The sequence below is a fragment of the Macrotis lagotis genome, chromosome 1, assembly GCF_037893015.1.
Source record: "Macrotis lagotis isolate mMagLag1 chromosome 1, bilby.v1.9.chrom.fasta, whole genome shotgun sequence".
NCBI lineage: Eukaryota > Metazoa > Chordata > Mammalia > Peramelemorphia > Peramelidae > Macrotis > Macrotis lagotis.
This window is the reverse complement of record NC_133658.1, coordinates 634,782,005-634,804,655: the sequence shown is the minus strand read 5'-3', so window position 1 is coordinate 634,804,655 and position 22,651 is coordinate 634,782,005. Positions and strand designations below refer to the sequence as shown.

The following is a 22,651-nucleotide window of genomic DNA, read 5'->3' as shown; positions in this document are numbered from 1 at the left end:
CAAACCAGAGGATCACAGATTCAAAGGGACATCTTATCCAACTCCTTGCTACAGAAGACGAGATAGATGAGACACAGTTGAATGATATCCCAAAGGTCATAAAAGTAGATACTAATGGAGCTGAGATTTGAACTAAGAGCCCAATGCACTGCCCCATTCAACCTCGCTCTATTTCTCTCTGGCAGATGAAGATAGGCTAAGAGGGAAGACAGGGAAGGTAATAAGCATGGATTCATTTGTATTTATATAATGCCAGATACACTGCTAAGTGCTTTATTAAATAAATATTTCATTTGATCCTCACAAGAACTTTGCAAGGTAGATGTCATTTTTAATCCCCCAGGTGACTGAGACAAACAGAGATTAAGTGACTTGTCCAGGGTGGCAGAACAAGTAAATATCTGAGGTCAGATTTAAACTCAAGACTTGCAGATAGGGTATTCTACACACACACTGAATAACAGCTGCCTAAGAAGAGTGATCATATTTCCTTCCTTCTCCATATCCTTATGACTTCCAGAGAGAATTCTCTCCTTCAGCAAAGGAGACAGAAAAGAATGCTTCCATTTGGTGGCAGAGAAGCTGGGCAGGACACTTCTATCCAGGCTTCCCAAGTCATTCCTGAAATTGGTGGAGCTGAGGCAGAGGTTAATACCAGATGCAGGTTATCCTAGAATCTTGTGATCCTAGAAAGTCTGACTTCTACTCAGTGTTAAGGTACAAGAATAGCTGCAGAACTTCTGTGGAGGGGAGAGGTGCAGACACATACACAGTTCCCTGACCAGCCCCATCAGGGGTCTGTACCCTGAAGAAACACAAGTGACTCATCCGCATCAGGGAAGTCTAACTAGGATCCTGACAGAGCAGCCGCACCCTCCCAGACCCAGGAAGCCTCACATGGGTCTGAGTCACCTTCTGAACACCGAAACTACTAAGTCAACAAGAATGACCAATCTATAACTCCTGGCAATAAGGTCCATGCTTTCTCCTCCTCGGAGCCTCTCTCACATCAACAACGGTGGCTCAGTACCAGTGGGTCCCTTAGTGCCGTCTCTTGAAAAACACTGATGTGACTCAGTTCTCCATCTCTCCATCTACCTCTGGTCACAATGCTAATAAAAGTTAACATTCCATTTCACAACTTTAATTTTTGAAAGCAGTTGAGAGCCTTCTGCAATCAATACAGTGGATTGATACCCAAAGATAGAGAAGTAAACAGAACTTCCATGGAGTCAGGACTGTGCAGTTCTCAATAGCAACAAGTCAATCCGAAAAGTGTAACAAATGACGATTAATCAGCAAGCCACCAGGAGAATGTTTCCCCTGTATTACTTTAAGTCTGAACTATTCTCCCTTGTTAGAAATCATAGAGTATCTGCAATGTGCCAGGCACTGGGCAGGTAAGGACAAAAAAAAAAAAGGTAGGTTTCATCCACCAGGAGTTTATATTCTACTAGAAAAAGGAAGCATTTTTTTCCGAGAAAGAATCAAATTGCAGTAATAGCCAAATTGCAACAGGGAAGTCATATTGTTACAGGAAAGACCCTTCTTCCTCTCCTCTAGTTAATCTTACTCCAATTTTCATTTACAAATCAAGTTCTGTCTTTTATATACTTGTTATCCTATCCAAATCCAATTCCTTGCAAATCTTTCACATCTAGATTTCTCTCCTTCCTCATCTCTGCCTTCTGGTTTCCCTGGCTTCTTTCAAGTCCAAGCTAAAGTCTTACCTTCTACAAAAAGCCTTTTTTGTCTTCCTTAATCTTAATCTTAGTGCCTTCCCTCTGAGATGACCCCAAATTTAACATATATGTGTGTATACACATGTGTGTGTATAATATATATGGAGAAGAGAGAAAGACAGAGACACAGAGGTGGGGGAGAAAGAGAAAGGAAGAAAAGAGATTGCAAGTATGAGAGAGAGATTGGAGGAGAGAAAGACAAAGAGAGACAGTGAGAAAGAGCAGGAGAGAGAGGGGACTAGAGAGAGAAGGACGAGAGAGACAGAGACAGACAGAAATGAAAGAGAAACAGAGAGAGAGACAGACAGAGACAGAGAGAGAGAGAGAGAGAGAGAGAGAGAGAGAGAGAGAGAGAGAGAGAGAGAGAGAGTTTGTACTTTGTTCTTTGCATGCTGTCTTCCTCATTAGTCTGTGAGTCCCTTGAGAGCAGGAGTTGTATTTTTGCTGTGTGACTTTGGGCTAGTCACTTAATTTTTCTGGTCCTCAGGTTCCTAATTTGTAAAATGAAGTTATCGGATCAGATGATATCTAAATAAAGTCCATTATCACTTTAAATCTATGATCCTATGATCCAAATGCTCAAAGACGACTCAGTGGGTTCTGAGAAGATGCTGACTCTCTCCAGAAGACATTTTATCAGTATCTTGGGTTCTACTGTCTGAGCATGGACAACAACTAATTGCCCTTCCTAGGTCAATGAGAAAGCATCTGGCTAACTGTACCAATTAGCCAGACTAAAAACAACTCTATAGGCATTGCCTAAGATAGACTATGAAGGCCCCCTCCTGAGCACTACTCGGACCATAGGGCTTACAGCACTTACTGCATCCACGACTGCTCTTTACAGCAATCCAACGATCAGAGAGAATTTGGCATTCATTTTACAGTGTATCACCATTCCTGGAGCTTGGCAAAAGTCAAATATGAATTAGGTAAATATAGTTGACTCCAGGAAAAAATTCAGAAGGCAAATCTGTTGACAAATTATATTTTCTGTACAACTCATACAAACTTCACTTTAAAGAGACTGTAAAAAACTTCATGAAGTCTAAAGAAAAACACTATTTGATTTCAATATTTAATGCATAGACAATCATAAGGGAAAAACGCTTTCAATACAACATTCCTTTTTGAAGTTACCATGGACATATTACAACAATACTGATTTTAATGTAGTTGGAATTGACTGACTAAAAAAACAAATTCTGGGTAATTATCTCCCATCTTGTGTAGTTACCTATTCCTTCTGCATCTATTTTTCTTGTTTCTTTAAAGTAACTTGGATAAAAGCCTTATGCAAAAGACATATCTCTGAATTCATAATTTCTCTCTTACCCAGCTTTTACTGTACTGTACTGAAGTATTCCTCCTCCCTCCCCCATAAGACCCACCAGAAATTAGACCATCTATCCTGGTTTTAATATTTATTGAATAGTTAGGAAAGCAAAGATTCCCAAACCTGGCTCAATCATATCTTAGGCTGCAAAGCTGTCTCTGATTACTTCAGGGGGTACTGAAAAATGCTACAAAATTCCATGACAATATTCATTATAATTGATTTTAACATTTTTTCATTGGAAGTAGGAAATATATTATAACAGGCCTTTGGTCAGGTTGTGACAAAATCAGACTGTGAAATGATTTTGAAACTCCATAAAGGTTGGGAACCCAAAACAAAGGAAAGTGTGAACCTGATCTTAATTGTACTATATACACCTAACAACTATCACATTAAAATATTAGGAAGGTGGAGCTAAGAAAGAAGAAAGAAGAAAAGTATTCTTGGACATCTGCTGAATAAATAATATATGTCTATGAATGTATGAACATATATAAATATATATATATATATATATGCACTGACATAAACTGTGAGAGTATAACAATTGCCTGAATAAAATAAGCAAAATAATATCTAATAATACTACTATTTTATTTTTCCTAACTACCAGTTTGTACCAAGGAGTGACAACAATTGCTGGAAATGGACCAGTATGTCTCCCTTTTTTTTAATTGCACATTTAAAAGAAAAAAAAAACAAAGAATGAAATCATTCACAATGGAATCATTTGATGTGGCCACATTGCTGTCTTTTAGTGATCATTCACCTTTTTTTTTAAAGTACAAAATCAAAAACATATTGCAAGACAAAGTGGGGATGGGCCATAACTGGTGCAAATTCTCTCCCTCACTCAGCTCAGGCTCAGCAATTACAGTAAACCCACAGTGCCAGCTTGAGACTGGCAAAGCAACTAGCATTGCATACAGAAAACAAAATCATTGTTTGGACTTTGATTGATACCAATGAGAGCATTAATTTTTTTATTTTTATTTTTTTAGGTTGAACAGTTTGGGGATATTTTTCCATTAGATGAGTTGCCACAAAAAGTCTATGGGGAGAGAGAGAGAGAGAGAGAGAGAGAGAGAGAGAGAGAGAGAGAGAGAGAGAGAGAGAGAGAAAACCACTTTAATTTTTATTTTCCACCATAAGATTCCTCTGTCATGGGGTATATTCTATGAATGGATGGAGTGTAGAACACCACTAATAATAAAACCTACCAACTGTGCCAACACAAGTGTGAGAAAAGCATGAGGAAACTACTGCTGGTAAGAGGGATTCTCTCATACCTGGAGCTGCATACCCCCTTCCAAGAAAGCTGTAGATTCCATTTAATTATTTACTTGCTTATTTGCCTAGAAAGAACTTCTAAAAAAGAAACTCCCCAACCTCTTCATCTTTTGAACTCACTATTTCTATAAGAAACACAACTCATAAACTCCATCTGTTGGGATATTTGAGAATTAGGCTGGACAAGTTTATGGAAGCAGATTGTAGAAAGAATCCTTGTTTGACCAGGAAAGCACTCTGGAGCAAAGAGATCTTTTTCCCTATTTTGATACATATAATATCATAAAATAGTAAAGAGACAAACACAAACAAATCAAGCAAGATTACAAGAGGGAGCTAACTTAACTCATTTGAACTCACACATGCTTACACAACAAATAAGATTAGAGTCAATGAATATTCTGCATTCCAAAGAACATTCTAAGGAGGCTCATACTCCTTTGTAGATTTTTTCTCTTAAACCAGTCCTGTGATTGCACCAATGTAGGGTGCTCCCACTAAGGATATTTCTCTATTTTTCTGAGGTCTGTAATCTTAGAGAATTGCTTGGGGATTAATAGGTTAAGTTATCTGCCTAGGTCACACCACTAGTCTGAATCAGAGGAAAGAACTTAAACCCAGTTCTTCCTAACTGCAAAACCAGCTTTCAACCTACATGCCACTCTGCCTCTCACTCTGGATGATTGAAAGGATATTCTTTCTGCCAGTCTGATTTCTTCCTGCCACTCAGAATGCTCTTATAGATCAGTATGAAGATAATCTAAGATAAATATTTCAGGAAAAATTCACATAATTCATTTCAAAACTCATATCTAAAGGACTCAAACCTAAACTCAACCTGGTATTTAAAACTCTCTATCAATCATCATCCTCTCCTAGATCTCCATATATATCAATTACTAAAATGAATGACTATAGTGAAATCTCTCCATTGTATCTTTAGGGAAAAGGTTCAAATCTGGTTCAAAAGACCCTCATTGTCTCTTTTTTTTCCAGCCTAGGGGTCTATATACATTTTTGGTGATTCATAAGATGACCGATGCTATCAGAAAAAGGAACCAAGAAATCATGACTAAGGATTGTGAATTCTTGGGAAAGAAATTAAAATCTATGTAGTCTGTATTCTGAACATCATCTTTATGCCCTCCCAAATCCTTCCCCAGAAGTTTTTCCTGAAACTACTCTGAGCTCTAAGAGATGAACTCTCATTTTGTCTTGCCTGAGCTCAGGCTTCCATGGCCTTTGTCATTCACCTTTTTTTTTTTAGTTTTTGCAAGGCAAATGGGGTTAAGTGGCTTGCCCCAGGCCACACAGCTAGGTAATTATTAAGTGTCTGAGATCAAATTTGAATCCAGGTCCTCCTGACTCCAGGGCTGGTGCTTTATCCACTGCGCCACCTAGGCGTCTGTCATTCACTATTTCCAAACCATGCGGAAAAAGCATATTCCCCTCTCCCTTTTTTGTCTCCCCCCCCCATTAGAATGCGTATTCCTTATTTGTATTTCTATTCTTAGCACTTAATATAGTGCCTTACACATAGCGAATTTTTAATAAATGATCTGTCAAATTTTCTACTCAGACGGTCATTTCATTTCTGCTACAAATAGAAGGTAGGAATTTATGAAAAGGAGCAATTTTTTTGGAAATCAACTAAAAATGAGATTTGGATTTCTGGATTATGGCTTAAAACAAAGGAATAATGAGGTATTGACAAAGGATAGAGTATATAACAAAACCCAAAACTACTCATTTGCCTGGATTCTCACAAATGTGATAAAGAAGAGTTTGTACTGAAATAACATAATATATTGGTAATGCCAATCATAGTTCTTCTACTTGGGCAAGTTTATTCTCTTTTTAGTACTCCATATTTGGGGTGTTTTTGCTTACTGACTTCATTCACCTACTTGGAACGACTTCCCTGCTTGGAATGTCTCCTACATTATCTAAATTCACTTCATTTTTATTCAGAATTTATTCCTTCTTCAATGCCAAGGATAAGTCTTATATCCTCTAAAGTGATTACCCTGATAAATTGGCCCCAAGATGATCACTCTTTCATCTCTTTATGAAGAATGAAAGCTTCCTGTGGGCAGGGAACATATTTCTATTACTTTAACATTCCCCATAACACCTAGTACAGTGTGTACATTCCAAGTGTGCTATAGATACTTCAAATTTTTTTCTTAATATACAAATTGTTGAATGACTAAGTCAAGTAATACTCACATCATGAGGTCCTCCTTAGACAGTGAAATAATACAGAAGATAGAGTTCTAGACCTGGAATCAGAAAGACGAATACAAATTTAGTCTCAGACAAATAATAAATTAATAAATACTTACTTTATTCTACCCTCCAGCAAAAAATTTTATCATTTTTTTCCCCTTACATTTTTCAGTTTAGTTGTTTCCAACTCTTAGTGGCATCATTTGAGGTTTTCTTGGCAAAAATACTGCAATTATTTGTCATTTCCTTCTTCAAATCATTTTACAGATAAAGAAATTGAGGCAAACAGGGTTAAAATGACTTGCCTAGGGTCATGTAGCTAATAAATGTCTGAGGCCAGATTTGAATTTATGAAGCTTAGCCTTTCTGAACTTAAGCCCAGTGCTCTATCCACTGAGCCACCTAACTACCCTACTTCCTAAATATAGGGAAGGTTGTTATTCATTCTACCTATTTCCATGACAGAACTTTACAGAAATATATAAGCCTTGGAGACAATGATCATATTATTATCATCCTTTGCTGTGACAACATGGTAGGTAACACAAATATGATCTCCATTTTACAGATGAGGAAACTGAAATTCAGAGAGGCTAGATATCTTGCTCTTGGTCACATAGTACATAATTAGTATAATTGAAGCTCAAACCTATATGTTTCAGATTCTAAGTTCAGTGTTCTGTCTATATTATATCATGCTGTCTATACCACATCAGCATACTATTTTGAAGAATTCTACTGAATTTGAAGGAAACAAAATGAAAGCATAAAGAGTAGCTTAAAAATTTTAGTGCAGCTTTAATTAATCAAAAACTTTAATGATTTAAATCTAAGACATTTAGAGCATCCTATATAACAAAGAATATCTACTTATTTGTTGAGAAAGGATTGTTAGTAATATTACATCTCAACAAGAAAGGAAAGCATCATGGAAGGAGTATGATTTTGATTGAGTTATTTAAGATATGAGAGAAAGAGAATTTAGTAATTATAGGAGGACAAACCTGAATCAGGGGTTTTGAGAAAATATAACATATAAATATAGTTTACTTATTTTTTTCATAATTAATCAAAGCCTACTAAAATGGGGGGGCATATTAAAGGATTATTTGGGAGCATTATTTGGCATAGTAGCCCATGCCCATAAACTCTGCCTATTAGGGGAGGCAGGATTTGGTGAAACACTTGGGGTCCTTCTGCTGTAAGAGAACAAGGCTGAGTTAGAGTACAGCATTTGATAAGGGAGACCCTGAGAATAACAGTAGGATCTTGGGACAAAGAATAAAGAAGCAAAGGAAGAGAAGGAATCCCATCAGGATTCAGGCTCTATTGTGGCTGGTGGTTTTGATTAGCATTCCTGAAGATTCATAACCTACATGCAGATTTCCCCAGTGGTGGTGCAGATCCACTAATCCTTCACAACCACACTTGCAGCATGGACCAGAGAGCTTGCCCTTCTCTCTTTAATATTTCTACATCCCCATCAACTGCCCCTCCTTTTGCTGCTGGCATTTGTAAGTAATTCAGTCAACCCCTTTTCTCTAGCTGACAGCCTGCATCTTCAGTCACCAGTCATCAGCTATATTCCTTACAACAGATTGAGCTATTTAACCACACAAGTTCTTGTCTCCAATACAAACTCTTCTTTTCTTGGTTGAGTTATAACACATACTTTTTTCATCAACCTCCAAAAAAAAGCAACAAAGCTTCCATTCTTGCACACAAACTCAAGAATCCAAGATAATTCCATCATGTAACATCTATTTAAACTTTCAGTATTTTCTTGCAATAACCTAAGTGCCTATGGCATCTCTTGATTTCTGATAGAAACTCTTTCAATTTTAACTGCAAAAATAGCCTTCTTGATATTTGATCCACAAATTACCTAAAACACATTGTAGCTGAAAAGAACTGGCAATAAAACCACCTAAATTATCATTGTCTGCTCTCCTATTACATAATTTCCAGATTCTTGTAGTTAGTTATACCTTCAATCTCCAGTCATCTAGCATACATGGCAGGAAAAAGGGAGAGAATTTTAAGAAATTTTTTGAGTAATGTTAAAATCTTTATACATGTAATTGGGAAATATTTAATTATCTGTCTATGTGTATATGTATACACACATATTTTAAGTATTCTTCAGATAGCTCCCCTTTTGCCCTTCCCATCTCCTCTTTCTCTTCTTCACAAAGTCAAATTATAATCATAACTAAGGTAAGAGTTTCTTACTTCAGAAACAATGATCCTTACCAGCCTGTTTGTCTTCAGACTTTTGAGTCAAGTCTATGGGAAGAAAGTCAGTGAAGGTATTATAATGTCTAAACAAAATAATTGAAGACAATTCTTTGGAAGGAGAAAAATAGCTTGACACTGCAGCAATGTTGAGACAATGTAGTTCTTTTCTCATATACTACAAGATCAATTCAGAATTTAGAAATTAAAGTGCAATGAGTTCCCAAAGTTACTTTCCAAGAAAAAGTCAAAACCTGTTTACCAGTAACTGAAAGTATGTTCCTGTACACATAAAATAGCATCAGCTATGTAATTCCCCTCCATTTCCTCCCTTTGGAGAAAGCCAAAAAAGAACTGAAACATTTCACCTAAGGATCAAACATGTCAACTTATTGACTCATGATATTTAAAAGCTATGGTTAAGAGTTCCCTAGTTCTTTTTAGATATTTTATTCTGTCTTAAATTCGTTGGAGGGGGGGGTGGGATGAATTAACAAAGATCAAAATTAAGATTGAATCAAAGCAGGAAAATGCCTAGAAAGAGGCTCAGAATTTATCGTGTGCAAACAATAAAGTAGCCTTCCCAGCAAACACATCCATGCTCTATCTTAGCTAGCTAAATTCATTGGTTTCTTTCAGGACTCATCAATTTAAAAAGAATGAAGGAAATTTGGAGAAATCTGGAACAAGAAGAGAAAAAGATAAAAGATCATAAAAGGATAGGTAGATGGTGAAAGTCTAAAAGAATTAAAATAGTTCAGATGTCTGCCTGTGTGATGGGGGGGGGGAGGGAAGGGGAGGAGGAGAGGGAAGGGAAGGGGGAGAGGAAAGGGGAGGGGGAGGGAGAGGTGTGACCACTGGACTTAAATATTAGTTGGTATAAGTAATTCCAAGCTTGAAATCAAAGGACCTTGATTCAAATCCCAGCTCTAACCTTTCCTAATCCTGTGACTATGGGAAAGTCAACTTCTCTGTATCTCATTTTCCTATAAAAGGGGAATAATAATATCTGTACAACCTACTTTAGAGTTTATTAAGAATGCACTTTATAAAACTCAGACCATTACAAAATGTACAATTGTTACTCAAGTATATAAAGATCACTGATTCATTACTGCCTATTAATAGCAAGAACTGATGCTAATTTCATGTTTTTAAGCCATGTACATCAGTTCATTGATCCTCAAAGCAACCCTGCACAATAGATAATTGTGATCTTATTCTCTCAACTCCACTCACATACAATCAGTTTCCAGTTTGGTCAGTTCTATCTTTCCAGTTTTTCTTGCACCCATCCTGTCCACTCATACTGTCACAAGCTCCAGCTCAGGTTTTCATCATGCCTTGCCTGAATTAGATACATAACTGTCTAATTTTTCTCCCTCTTTCTAAGTCTCTTCCCTATTCAAATCTATCTCCAAAAAAATGACTCCTCTAGAGCATAGGTTTCACCATATCACTTCTCTGCTCACAAAGCTTCTCAAGGATAAAATGCAAACTCTTAAGCTTAGAATTTTGACAGATTTCATATTGCTTCTCTTCACACTTGGTACATTAAAGTTAAATCAATCAATCGTCAAGTACTTATCAAGTTCCTCCTATGCAACTATTATGTATAGGTCCTGGGGATACAAAGATAAAAGAAATATAGTATTTGCCCTCAGGGAGCTTACATCCTACTTAGAAGGGAAGAGGAATATAGCAAATCTATATTCAAATAAAGATCAAATAATTACATGGTTGGAGATAATTACAATTGGAGGAGTTAGAATTTTGTCTCTTGAAGGAAGTTTCATACGGGCAAAACTTTAAAGGCACCTGAAGGTTCCAAGAACTGGAAATAAGGAGAATGAGTGTTCCAGGTTTGTGGAACAGCCAAAACAAAATAAGAAGGCTAGAGATGAAATGATCTGTATAGGAAACAGCAATTTAGACCAGTTTGAATTGTAGTGTGCCTAAGCGAGAGTAATGTATATATTCAGCCTGAGAAACGAGATTGGAGTCAGATATTAAAAGAACTTAAATGCCAAGCTGAGGAGTGAGTATTTTACCCTGGGGGCAATAGGGAGTTACTGAAGTTCTGGGGCAAGAGAATGAAAAATAAGCCAGGAAAGAAATAATGAGGGCCTGAAGAAGGATAATTGTGATATAAGGAGAGAAAAAAGGGGAAAAGTTGTTATTTAGGAGATAAACTCACAAAACTTGGCAGCTTAATGGATGGGACTGGGTGTGCTAGGAGGAGGATGAGTCTCAAGTTTCAAACCTAGGTAATGGAAAGAATGAGAGAGAAAAAAAAGAAACTGCAATATTTGTTGCCCTGTAAGCTTGGCATTCCAACTCCTACCTTTCTGGCCCTTGCTTAGATTGTCTCTACTCCAAGACTCCTAGAAATATCCAACAGTCCCCGCCACATGCATCTCCCTCTCCAAATCCTTGACTTCGTTCAGAGCACATCTCAGGAACATGGAATTATTAATGATTCCTTAGCTTATTCCTTTTTCTGTCCTTAAATTGTACCATAGTAACTATTTACAATAATATATTTTATACTGGAAGAATAGAAATTCTTAGAGAATAGGGACTATCTTTAATCATTTTGGTTTTGAGGGTTTTTTTTGCATCCCAAGTCTAACACAATAATTTGAACAAAATAAACTTAATAAGTATTTATTAAATTGAATGGAAAAGAATCTTTGTTTTATAGAAAAGGAAACAGTGCCTATTTATGCTTATACATAACACAGAGAAGTTTATCAGCACACCTAGCAGAGTATAGAGTTCTGAAGGAAGACAGGTACATTTTGGTTGTGGTTAAAGATGAAAGATCCAGAGTTGGGGGAAATTGCCAGATTTATCAGGGTAGCTCCTGAACTTCTAGAGAGCAACATGAGAACAATGAACATCTCCTAGATGCGGAGGGGGCAAATGGAATGCAGGAAATAAGAATGTTCCTAGGAGTCTCATCAGAATACTGAGAATTTCAGTAGAGGTTTAGAAGGTTGAGATTGAAGAGGGAAGCACTAAATGAAATTAATTCTTCTTGTGTTTCCTTTTCCAAGCATTAATCCTTGGAGGTTAGTTCTGTGATAGAAGACTCTCCTGGCTCTGAGTTTTCACTAGCTTTAACAATTTTATATTCCATATACCTGACTCCAGTCCTTGCCAAATACAAGTCGAATCACATCCTCCCTTCCCAGATGATCAACTTCCTCCTCCATCATACCAGACTACTAAAGATCTTGTCTGGTTTCATTGACTTGAAGAGCAGTTACTGAATTTTGGAAGACCTTCCAAGTACTAAGACATGTGCAAGATATGAAGGGTTCTAAGAGACCCAATAAGGCCACCCATTTCCCACACAAAGAAGCAGTGATTTGTTGAGTCACTATGGAATGTGATAAGGGCAATCTTAAGAGGCCTTAACAATACTGCTGGGAGTTTGGGGGGTAGATATAATGAAGAAAGTACACAGAAACATCAGTAGTTGCAATGCAAAAATGGCATGGAAGGCAGAATCGAGAGAGCATTCTTCTAGACTTATCTCAGACCATCTCCCAAGAGAAGCTTTTTTTCTGAATCCCCTAGATGTTAGGGGATTTACTTATCCATATGTTATATTTAGCCTAATAAAATGCACACCATTTTACCTAGGGTCATTCTTTTTTTTGAAAGGAGGGTAAGGCAATGGGGTTAAGTGACTTGCCCAAGGTCAGACAGTTTGGTTCCTGAGACCAGATTTGAACTCAGGCACTCCTGACTCCAAGGTCAATGCTCTATCCACTGTGCCACCTAGCTGTCCCAGGGTCATTCTTGTAGGTATCTATCTTATTCTGAAATATTTTCAAGGGGTAAAATTCTATAACTTCCCTTGATAACCTGCTTAATCAACCCATTACCTGACAGTTTTTTTATCCCCACTATTTAAACCCTTAAAGCTCTTTTCTTCAGTAAAGATAGAAAAATAGGGATTTATATTTTAACAGGGATTTTTTGGAAACAAGAATTTAACCCAAGGAAGGAGTGGCTCTAATGGTGGACTTTTCAGGCACCACTTTTCAGGCAAATGCTACTATCATTTAGACCTTTTGAAATAGTAACATGTAGATAATTTCCTTTAGCTATATGTATCTCTATGTCTGTCTCAAATGTTTTAGATAAGTTTAGAAAATTACTACTTTTTCTCCTGCTCTTAAGCAAAGTAGATTTGTCTGGACTGAATATGCATCCCCAAACCCATCTAAGCCTTTCCTTTTTAAGACAACTGTCATAGTTATTTTCAAAGTTCCAGAGGGCATTGACACTGCTAGATATCACAGCCCAAAGGCTGTATTTATAAAGGTAGCCTCAAGCTAGCACTAATACATAGTTTTTTTTGGGGGGGGGGGCATTTCATTGAGTTCCAATGATAGTAGTGATGAATTCTAGACAAAGTCTTGAACACTAGCCATCTCAGGTAGACTTGGGAATTCTTCTCATTTTTCAATGAGATTGAGGATTCATTTCAATATAGAAGCTCTTTCTTCAAAAGCATAGAGTACTAGTGCCCTATATTGGTAAGAAGGTACACAAAACAGTTCCAGATCCTAATAGAAATCATTCTCTTTAGAGTTATTCTATTTAGAATTTAGAATGTACATAATTATAAACTATAGATTGGGAAACTACCAGTAAGTAATTTATTCCAAGCCCCTCATCAATCCATCCATCCAAAAACCAATAATCAAAAAACTTACTATATGTCAAATACTTTCCTAGGTATTTTCCTAGGAAATGCAGGCTTAAAAAACAATTCTTATCCTCAAAACTTACATTCTCATTTTATAGATAAGGAAATTGAGACCTAGAAAGATTAAGTGAATTTCTCAACGTCCTAAGTAAATAGCAGAGACAGATTTCCACACAATCTCAGTGTTGAATGAGAATTCAGAGCTCTCTAATTCAAACTGTATTTGTATAGAAAGCCTCACTACAATTGGATGAACAGTAAGAGAGTCTTCCCTTCAAAAACATTTAATGATGAGGAATCCCCTATTTCCAACTGGGGATGTTTTCTTTCTCAAAGCCTAAAACTGCCCTTTCAGCTTCCACCCATTGCTTCTAGTTCTGTCTTCTGGATCCAAAAAAAAAAAAAAGTCTAACCCCTTCCAATATCTAATGACAGCTGTCATGTCCCCACTAAATAATTCTCTCTCTAAGACTAACTATCTTTATTTCCTGCAAACTAATCTTCCCATGGAATGATCTCAAATCTAGCCATTATTCTGGTCACCTTCTAAGATGCCTTTCAACTTGTCAATGACTTCACTAAAATTATTCATTTTATTTCATTCCTGATGAAGTTTCTCACCATTCCTTTTCCAAGGGAAAATACCCAACAACTATACACCAAGTACTAAGTAAGTACCAAGTACCAAGTACTAAGAAAGAACAGGAATCAAAATGTCCTTGTCCCAGGCTTGCCTTTGGAACTCTTGCTACCTTCAGTTCCAAATTCAAGGTCTTACTGCTCCCTTTTCCTCTTCTTTCCTGATAGCTAAGTGAAACCTGCCTAGATAACTGGCTAAACTCCATAAAGTTCTTTCTCCAACCTTAGTCTTATGTATCTCTAATTTCTTCTTTTTTACCTTCGTCCTTTACTCCCCCATCACTGCCCTCATGTCTTTGGTTTCTCCATGGGGGAGAAAATTTGCCTGCAAACAAATGACACCTCACTTTGCTTTACATTGAGACAGAAGTACCCTGAAGCTGCACATATATGCATCCAATGGAACAATTTAACTTCCGTAGTTTCACTTTTCCAGCTTGGTAGTCCCTAACCAATGCCATCTTCAGATCACCTTCACATAAACGCTTTTAAAAGGCAAGTTTGAATATTCAAAGTTCAGAGTGGGTGCCAAAAACTAGATAGAAATGTTTCTAATTGTTTTTTTCTGTGATCGCAGATGTTGCCAAAACATTATTTATTAGAGAAATTCTCACTCCTTGTCTCTCTTTGTTCACCACATCTTGAAAAACTTGCAAAAATCAGCTGAATGTAAAACAATGAAGAAACATTTCAGAGTCAGCAGCGATGACACAGAATATGATACTAAAAACACGATTCCCTGATTATTCCAGCTGATAGTAACAAAAAAAAGTATTGGGAGATTTGTGTTGTTGTTGTTCAAATCAGCATTCCCTTCCAAACATTTCCTTCCTATTTTCAGATGCCACATCAACTATTCTTACATTCCTCCAAACAGGCCCTTCCTTCAATCTAGTGCAGCTCTAAAACTCGATGGGATGTGAAAGGAAAAGCAAAGGAAAGCCTAAAAGGAGAAGGCTTGTAAGTTTATGTGTAGTAACTAGGCAGCCGTATCCTTCTGCTTTCCCCTGAAAAAATCAAGTATCACCTTATCGTTTCCTCACCAAGATTAACTCCTGCTTCCTGAAGAGCATTTCTGAGGTAGAAAGCAGAGGTGGTGAAAAAAAAGGGAGGGGGGAGCTGAAAAGTCCAATCTGTCAAGCTCCATTTTAGAAGAAAGGAAAACTGAAAAGTGAACGTATTTAACATGAGCTATTTCCTGCACTCAGGAGGGAAGAAAGCATGCTCCTAACTGTGTGCATGAGGAGATCTGCAGTAGTGTTATCTCTGACCTGCAGCTTAGCCCTAGTGTCTCAGCTGCCAAAAAGCTCCCATTCAACGTTATGCTGAGTTCATCAGAGCTCCACGTGTCAGGAGCCTAACAGGAAAAAGCAGGACAGACAGTCACTCTATTCAACTGCCTAGGGACCCCATGACAACTAAAATCCCCTTGCAGACTGTCCATATCAACCTAAGGCAGGTCAGAACGCACAACCCCTCCAGAACCGCAAGCACAGGCCCACACCCTTTCCCCTTGTCAACATTGTCACTTTTAAACAGAACATCTCGCCTTATCACAAAACCTGAAGTAAGTAGGACAATTAAGATGGATTGCAAAGCCTGCTTCTGCTTTACAATTAACAATCACTTGGCAGCGGGTCCCACGCAACTGTTGGGTGGTATGGCAAGAACTTTATCCCCGCTTAGTTCTGCATTAGCATATTTAGTAGGCTGCAAGACATAATTCCTAAGATACGAACATATTTTTGTCTTTAAACAAATCTGCAATTAAGCTGTAACATGCACACGCCAGTGCGCTGGGCCAACAACGTGCGATGGGGGGGGGGGGGGCAGGGAAGGAAGACCCTGGAGCAAAATGATACCTTCCAATCTCAGGTGCCACTTATCTGATCCTAATGGGGATAAGAAACTGCTTCAAATATCCCAGGTCGGCCATGTGACAAAATGTAGGCAGGTTAGTAGTGTTTCATCACGCTGGCATCAGGTGATTTGCCTTGCAATAGCAACATGCCTAAGGAAAGAAGGAAAGAAAGAAAGACACTGAAATGACCTGAGTGATTACTTAGGGAAAAAAAAATGCACTTTTTTTCCCCCAGAAAGCCTTTCTTGATACTCAACCTCTTCAAAATAAAAGAAGCTGAGAGCATCACAAAGGCATTCTATTCTGCAAATATGAGGTCTCTTCTCTTCCTCAAACTTTCCATTATTTTCTGCTACTTTACCACACATCTGCCAAACGGATGAAAAGCCATTGGGAGTGCTTTATTGCTAGTTATTTAGACTGGACTAACTTTACTAGCCAAGAGACAATCAGAAAGCCACCATACCTTAGCTGCTCCAGAGTGTTTATTGTATGCAGTCAACCCTATAATCCAATGGGGGTGGGGGGAGGGGGGGAGTGGCAAGGGAGGGAAACAAAGACAGATCTTTTGGTGATAGCCAGGACATTGTCTTTCTTGACATCTGGGTTGCTGGTAGGCAGGATATCCTGCCAAATGTAAGAAAACTGTGTGACCCACCTTGTGACTAATACACACTCCTGAGTGCTTTAGGAAGACAGCACAGATAGGTGAAGGAAAGACTCTCTGACAGGAAACTCCAAATACCTGTCCCATAAGAGAAAACACACATGCACCAAGGTTAGGTGAGTGGCTCCCTGATTGGATAAAAGAAAGCATATGAGAGTAACAAATGCAATTTAGCATACAAAGTCTTTCCTCATCAAACCAGAAGAGTAACGGATTAAACCACCTGGCAATCTTGGCAGGCAAAAAGAAAATCTTAGCTGTGACAAAACAAAACAGGTGTACAGGTATAAAACTTTTGCTTTTCAATAATACCCCTCTCTTCACTGGAATGCTTTGACAGGTGCAGAAGTTCAAGTTACAGTGTGGAAGTGGCAAATAAATACACAGCATTAGTGTCTGACGTGCTCGCTGAGCAACCCGGGATGTTAATAACTGGCAAGGTACACTAATCTCTGATTGCAACATTTGGTTTACCTTAATCTGGAGGGACAGCTGTATTAAAGAGGGAATTATACTAATCAGTTCAAGGCCCTTGCATATAAAACTTCCCATTAGGCTTAAAGTACAACAGCTTATGTTCATTCTCTAGGAGCCCTACATCTGGTTCTGAATAAGGCTGCCTCTCATTTGCAAGGTACAAACTGAAAACAAGAGGGGGGGGCTGACAGTTGCTGGAGGATGGGTGATAGAAGAGTAAGCTACTAATTCTTTGAAATTTTTAACAGTACAAAACTAGCTTTGAGGCATCTTAATACCAAAAAAGGGGGGGGGGTAGAGAGGGTAAGGCATGTGTTATCAACCCTAGGCCATTTTTTCCTGTTACCGGAGGTGACCAACATAAAATAAAATTGATGATGTCAGTCAAAAACAGCTAAGCACAAAGCTAGTCTTTGTTATCTTAAGTCAGAAGGTATGATAGGCCATGCCATATGGCTCTAATCCTCCTATATCTTCCATCACCTAACAGGAAACCTTCATGTAGCATGACCTTATTTGGCTGGTCCCAGGTTAGGGCTGCCCAAAGGGGATTTTTCTGTTTCTGCTATATCCAAAGGTTTATGTTGATTTTTTTTTGAGCCCTGCAAACTATAAATCCGACTGATTACTCTGCACTCTTTTGCTTGACTGAGCCTTTACAATCAGACATCCCCGTTAACAATAAGCTCCTAATGAATCAAACATCTATGGCATTAGTTTCACCTAGCTGCCTCTTTCCCAAGCACAGCAGCTCTTTGTCAGACCTGGTTTGATGAGAAAAGCTAGTGACACTTGGTGCACCTATTGATAAACAATTCAGTAATGAGGGGCATAACAAAAATTACCTAAAACAACCTGATTAAAAATGACAGGCAAAGACTACCACATTGCTGCATAGTTAAGGTAACTTAGAGGAAACTGGGGAGCAGGTAAGGGGGGAGTGGAAGAATTGAGTAGAATGGAATTTCCTTCTTTACTATGGAGTTTAGTGTTGATTATTTTTTAAAGCAGAGATTAAATTCATTCAGTGAAAAAAAGTCTCCCTCAGGTTATAGGATGTGTTTGTACATGCTAGGAACTTGAGAATTCAGTGTGGTTGCCTTTCTACTTGTGGAGATGAACTCCCTGCTATTTCTAATTAAACTTTCTGAATAGCCAAACTAATATCTAGACTTTCACTTTCTCTCCTTAAACGTGAGCTTAGTTATTAAGAAACTCAAGAGTAGAAGCACTACTAAAAAGAGAAGTAAATCGTGGGAATGTAAAGGGCACCTCTAAGATGAGAGAGAGAGAGAGAGAGAGAGAGAGAGAACAAAGTGGAAAAAAAAAACCTTGAGACTATAGAATATCCCAAAGAGGGGACAACTACACCTTGAGAATAACATAGAAATTCCCTTATAGGGGTCACCCAAAGGACCTTTTGCAACTTAGAAACAAACTTTTACACAGAGTAGACCAGGCTCACATGAAAACTTGATTCAAAGACAGAAATGTGTGGGTTTCACATTGGTGTGGCAGCATGTTGGGAGGATTTCAATCAGTGCACAGATGCACTTGAAAATCAAATATGGACAAGGGGAATGTTTTTGGAGATAGAAAATGAGTGCTGATGACATGTTTATACTTTGCAGATGGATCCAGTACAAAACCATTTTTTGTAAAGAAACAATATCCACCATTTGCTGCTTTTTGAGCAGCTACAAAATGGTGGCACAAAAAGCGAATAGATACACACACCGCACTCCACCTGTTCCTTGATCTTGCAACTGTCCTCCATCCTGAATGTAATCATTCACTTCTGTGCTTTATTTTTATGAATGCCATCCAAAGGGAGTCAAAAGAGAAATGTAATCCTCTCAAGCATTTGAAAGTTCCAAAAGTGATTTGAAAACTAGCATGCTTTAGGTTGAAAGGGAGGAAAAGAGGTATAATATAATATAAAGAAAGAAAGAATCACACATCATTAAAAATACACCTAATCGAGAAACTTTTAAGCTATGATATTCTATCAGTACTGTGGTGGTTTTTCCCTGCATAATTGTTTCCTCTTTACCTTTTCCTTGATTATTGGTATCAGTCGTATTATGTTTTAAGCCACCTGAAAAGATATGTGCCATTCATGATGATTCCTGCAGCACTTTATTGGCTCTCAATATTTTCCTCATTACTTTCCATTTAATTATAATTATATGAAATTACAACAAAAACTACATGATAGATATTCTTAAGGAAATTACCTTAAGAACTATGGAGAATGTTATTGAGAAAATATTAGAGGCTAAGTTAACTCCAATTGGCTCTCACAAACCAAATATTAAATTTTCAGTTCTGAGAATTTTTTAATCTTAGAAAACAGGAAATGTGACAAATCAGGGCTAGATTTATTCTTTTTTGACCACCTAGAATTAAGAAAGTAATAGAAAAAATGTTAATAATACAGTGTAAATTTGCATTAAGTGTGGCATTTTTTTTTTGAAGAGCTAATCATTAAACATTTCCTAACACACCTTCTGCTAAGGGACATAAACAGAAGATACTCAAGAACGGATTTGTTGTTACTGAGGAAGAAGCGGCACTTCATTGCGAATAGAAAAATTTGACTTTGGAACCAGGAAGAATTAGGTTCAAGTTCTGTTTCTGTCAGACTACATGACTTTTTTACTTAACCTCTCAGTACTCTAGTCAATTTTTCAAGAGTATGAGATGCAAAGGAGGTGCAAACCTACATTGGTTAAGGAGATCTCTCTTTTAGAAGTTCCTGATATAAATGAATTCACAGGTCTAAATCCAATCCTCTTGATAATTTCAAATTATAGCACTAGGACAAGAGAAAATTTTTCAAGTCAGAAATGGAGATATTACATGTCAATCAAGAAATGGTAACACAAATCTATCCATTTCTAACAACAGAAACAAGAATAGAATATTAGGTTTAGATATGTGCAAGGCTTACCTATAATAAAAAAAAGTCAACAAGTGGTCAGAGGTTATGTTTAAGGAAAATATCATATAAAATATTTTATGAATCCCAGATTATTTAGCAAATAAAAATATATTTTCTACACAGTTGCATTTGATCCATAATCTTTCTCTAAGACAGGTTCTTTCCTCTTAACTTACTTAGATATAGTAAATACCAAAGCTAATTTGGCAGTCATTAAATATTTTCTAAAGAATTATAAATTAGAGGCAGCTAGGTGGTATAGTGGGTAGAGTGCCAGCCCTGGAGTCAGGAGGACCTGAGTTCAAATTTGACCTCAGACATTTAATAGTTGCTAGCTGTATGACCTTGGGCAAATCGCTTAACCCCATTCCCTTAAATAAATAAAATTTTAAAAAAAATCAGAAATTAAATGTGAGAAACTTTTATCACTCAATGACCAAGTAATCAAAATTATATAATAAAATCTGAAGACTGTATACAAGGTACTTCTGGTATTGGACCAAACATAAACATGCAATTGTACACACCTCCTAAAATTCTAACACCTTATTATCATTCTGGAAGTAACAAAATCTTATGTTCACTTTGCAAAATGAGACTAGTTTATGAGTCTACTGCTAGATTTGTCAAGAGTGAATTATCTCCAAAGTTTCAAAATCCATAATAATCCTGAATGAATAGTTCTGTATGCCTCTTTTTTTTCAGTTTTTTAGTAACCAAAAGTTTTAGTCGAATTCCTGATCTTTTAACTCTGGAGAAAAAGATTAGTCATTTATAAAGTTGTATACTCTCCCTTAAATGTCAAATCATCAAAAAAAAGGAAACTATGTTCTTTTAAGTACCTATTAAAATTCTAGTGCTTTCATGTGCTTTCAACTATCATTAAAAGCATCAAACTAGAGGTCTATGATTCATCTTCAAGGTATAAGGTAGTAGGTAGAGCACTGGATTTTGAGTCAGACAACCTGTTTAAATCTTGATTCTGCCAGTTACTGTGTAAATTTGAATAATAATCTTCATATTGATATAATGCAATGCTGCCAGAACAATCTTTATCATATAACCAGGTAGAGAATAAATACTATAGTCTATCAACTCTTAGCCTAGGTAATCCATAAATAGATTTCAGAAAGTCTATGGCCTAGGATGAGGGGGGAAAAATAACATTTTTACCTTCACTAACCTCTAATTGAAATTTATCAGTACATGTTATTACTTTTAAAAAACTATTCTAAAGGTCCATTGGCTTCAGAAAGATGCCAAAGTGATCCAAAACCAAAAGAGTTAAGAAACCATCTCCTAAATCTAGAGAATAGATGCCTTAGATGGAGCTGTACTTAAGATTAATTTTGGAGGCCTCTTTGCTACTCTGCATACCAACTCAAGGTCTATAGTCTGATATTCTTCTTCTTTGACTCACTTTTATATCTGATCATAGAATCATAATGCTAGAGTTATAAGAAGGCCATTTAATTCAATACACCCCATTTTATGGATGAGTAAAATGAGATCCAGGGCTACCTGTTCATTACAACCAAGGTGGGAAGGGACAATGATACCATTAATTAACTGCATTCCAGCTAGGATTTTGGGTCCTTGACCTTGAATACAGGAGAATCATCTCTCATATCTTGGACTGAGGCCAAATAAATGGCATCAAACACCAAGTCTTTAAAGATCCAGAGGCCTGCTTTATCACCCTACTTCCCTAGAAATGGAAAAATAACTACTTATTCTCCATTAGGACTGAAGCTTTTAGGATGGAAATCAAAGTTATTTGATTCTATTTGCCTTTCTCATATGACTAACAAATTTTTATCTCTTCCAACTCCTCAACTCATGCCTTCCATCTCCTCAACTCATGTCATTTAGAATCAATGACTACATGGGTGAAAATTCTTCTATGTATATCAATCAACAGCCATTTATAATATCTACTATGTATCAGACACTGTTCTAGATGCTGGGCATGCAAAAACAAAAATGAACCTCTTTGCCAAGGAGAAACCTGCACTCTAGTAGTTCCCCAATACCCAAGAAGAAACTTACAATCTAGTAGCACCCCAATACCTCATCACTACCTACTTCAGCCCCAAACCTCCTGAGTACTTAATTTCCCTTCTTTTCTATTATACCCATCGGATCTCTATCATATGGTCAATAAACATCACTTCATCTTTGACATTTCTTCTGTCTTCTTGATCTCACAGAAATCTAAATCCATCAAAAAGAGATGCTTCTCTGGCCATACTTTCTAGTTCTTGGTGTAGTTTCATTTGTTCACCAATACATTGGACTTAAAGGAGTACTAGATATGTTCCTGCTCTTTTATTGCAATTTCCACACTCTCATAATTCTGCCTTCACTCAACAATCTATCCTCCAAAGAGGTTCATCCATCCATATGACCCTTCCTAGAACCTTATCCATCCTCAATTTCTTCCCTCATAATTATAAGGAACTTGAATATATTTGATGATGACCCTCAAACATCCTGATTTCT

The 22,651-nt window shown here is 37.2% G+C and overlaps 1 long non-coding RNA gene across 2 annotated transcripts in view; it reads right to left on the bottom strand.

Moving 5' to 3' along the window:
* LOC141507455 (uncharacterized) overlaps positions 1–22,651 on the bottom strand; it is a 237,489-nt gene that overhangs the window by 141,059 nt on the left and 73,779 nt on the right. The window contains exons 6-8 of one of the 2 annotated variants that reach the window (XR_012474148.1): positions 16,720–16,806; positions 16,063–16,211; positions 6,601–6,653 (exon numbers count right to left, since the gene is read on the bottom strand). This is a non-coding gene — a long non-coding RNA (uncharacterized LOC141507455). The remainder of the gene's footprint in view (positions 1–6,600; positions 6,654–16,062; positions 16,212–16,719; positions 16,807–22,651) is intronic. The other variant, XR_012474149.1, reaches the window with a different exon arrangement.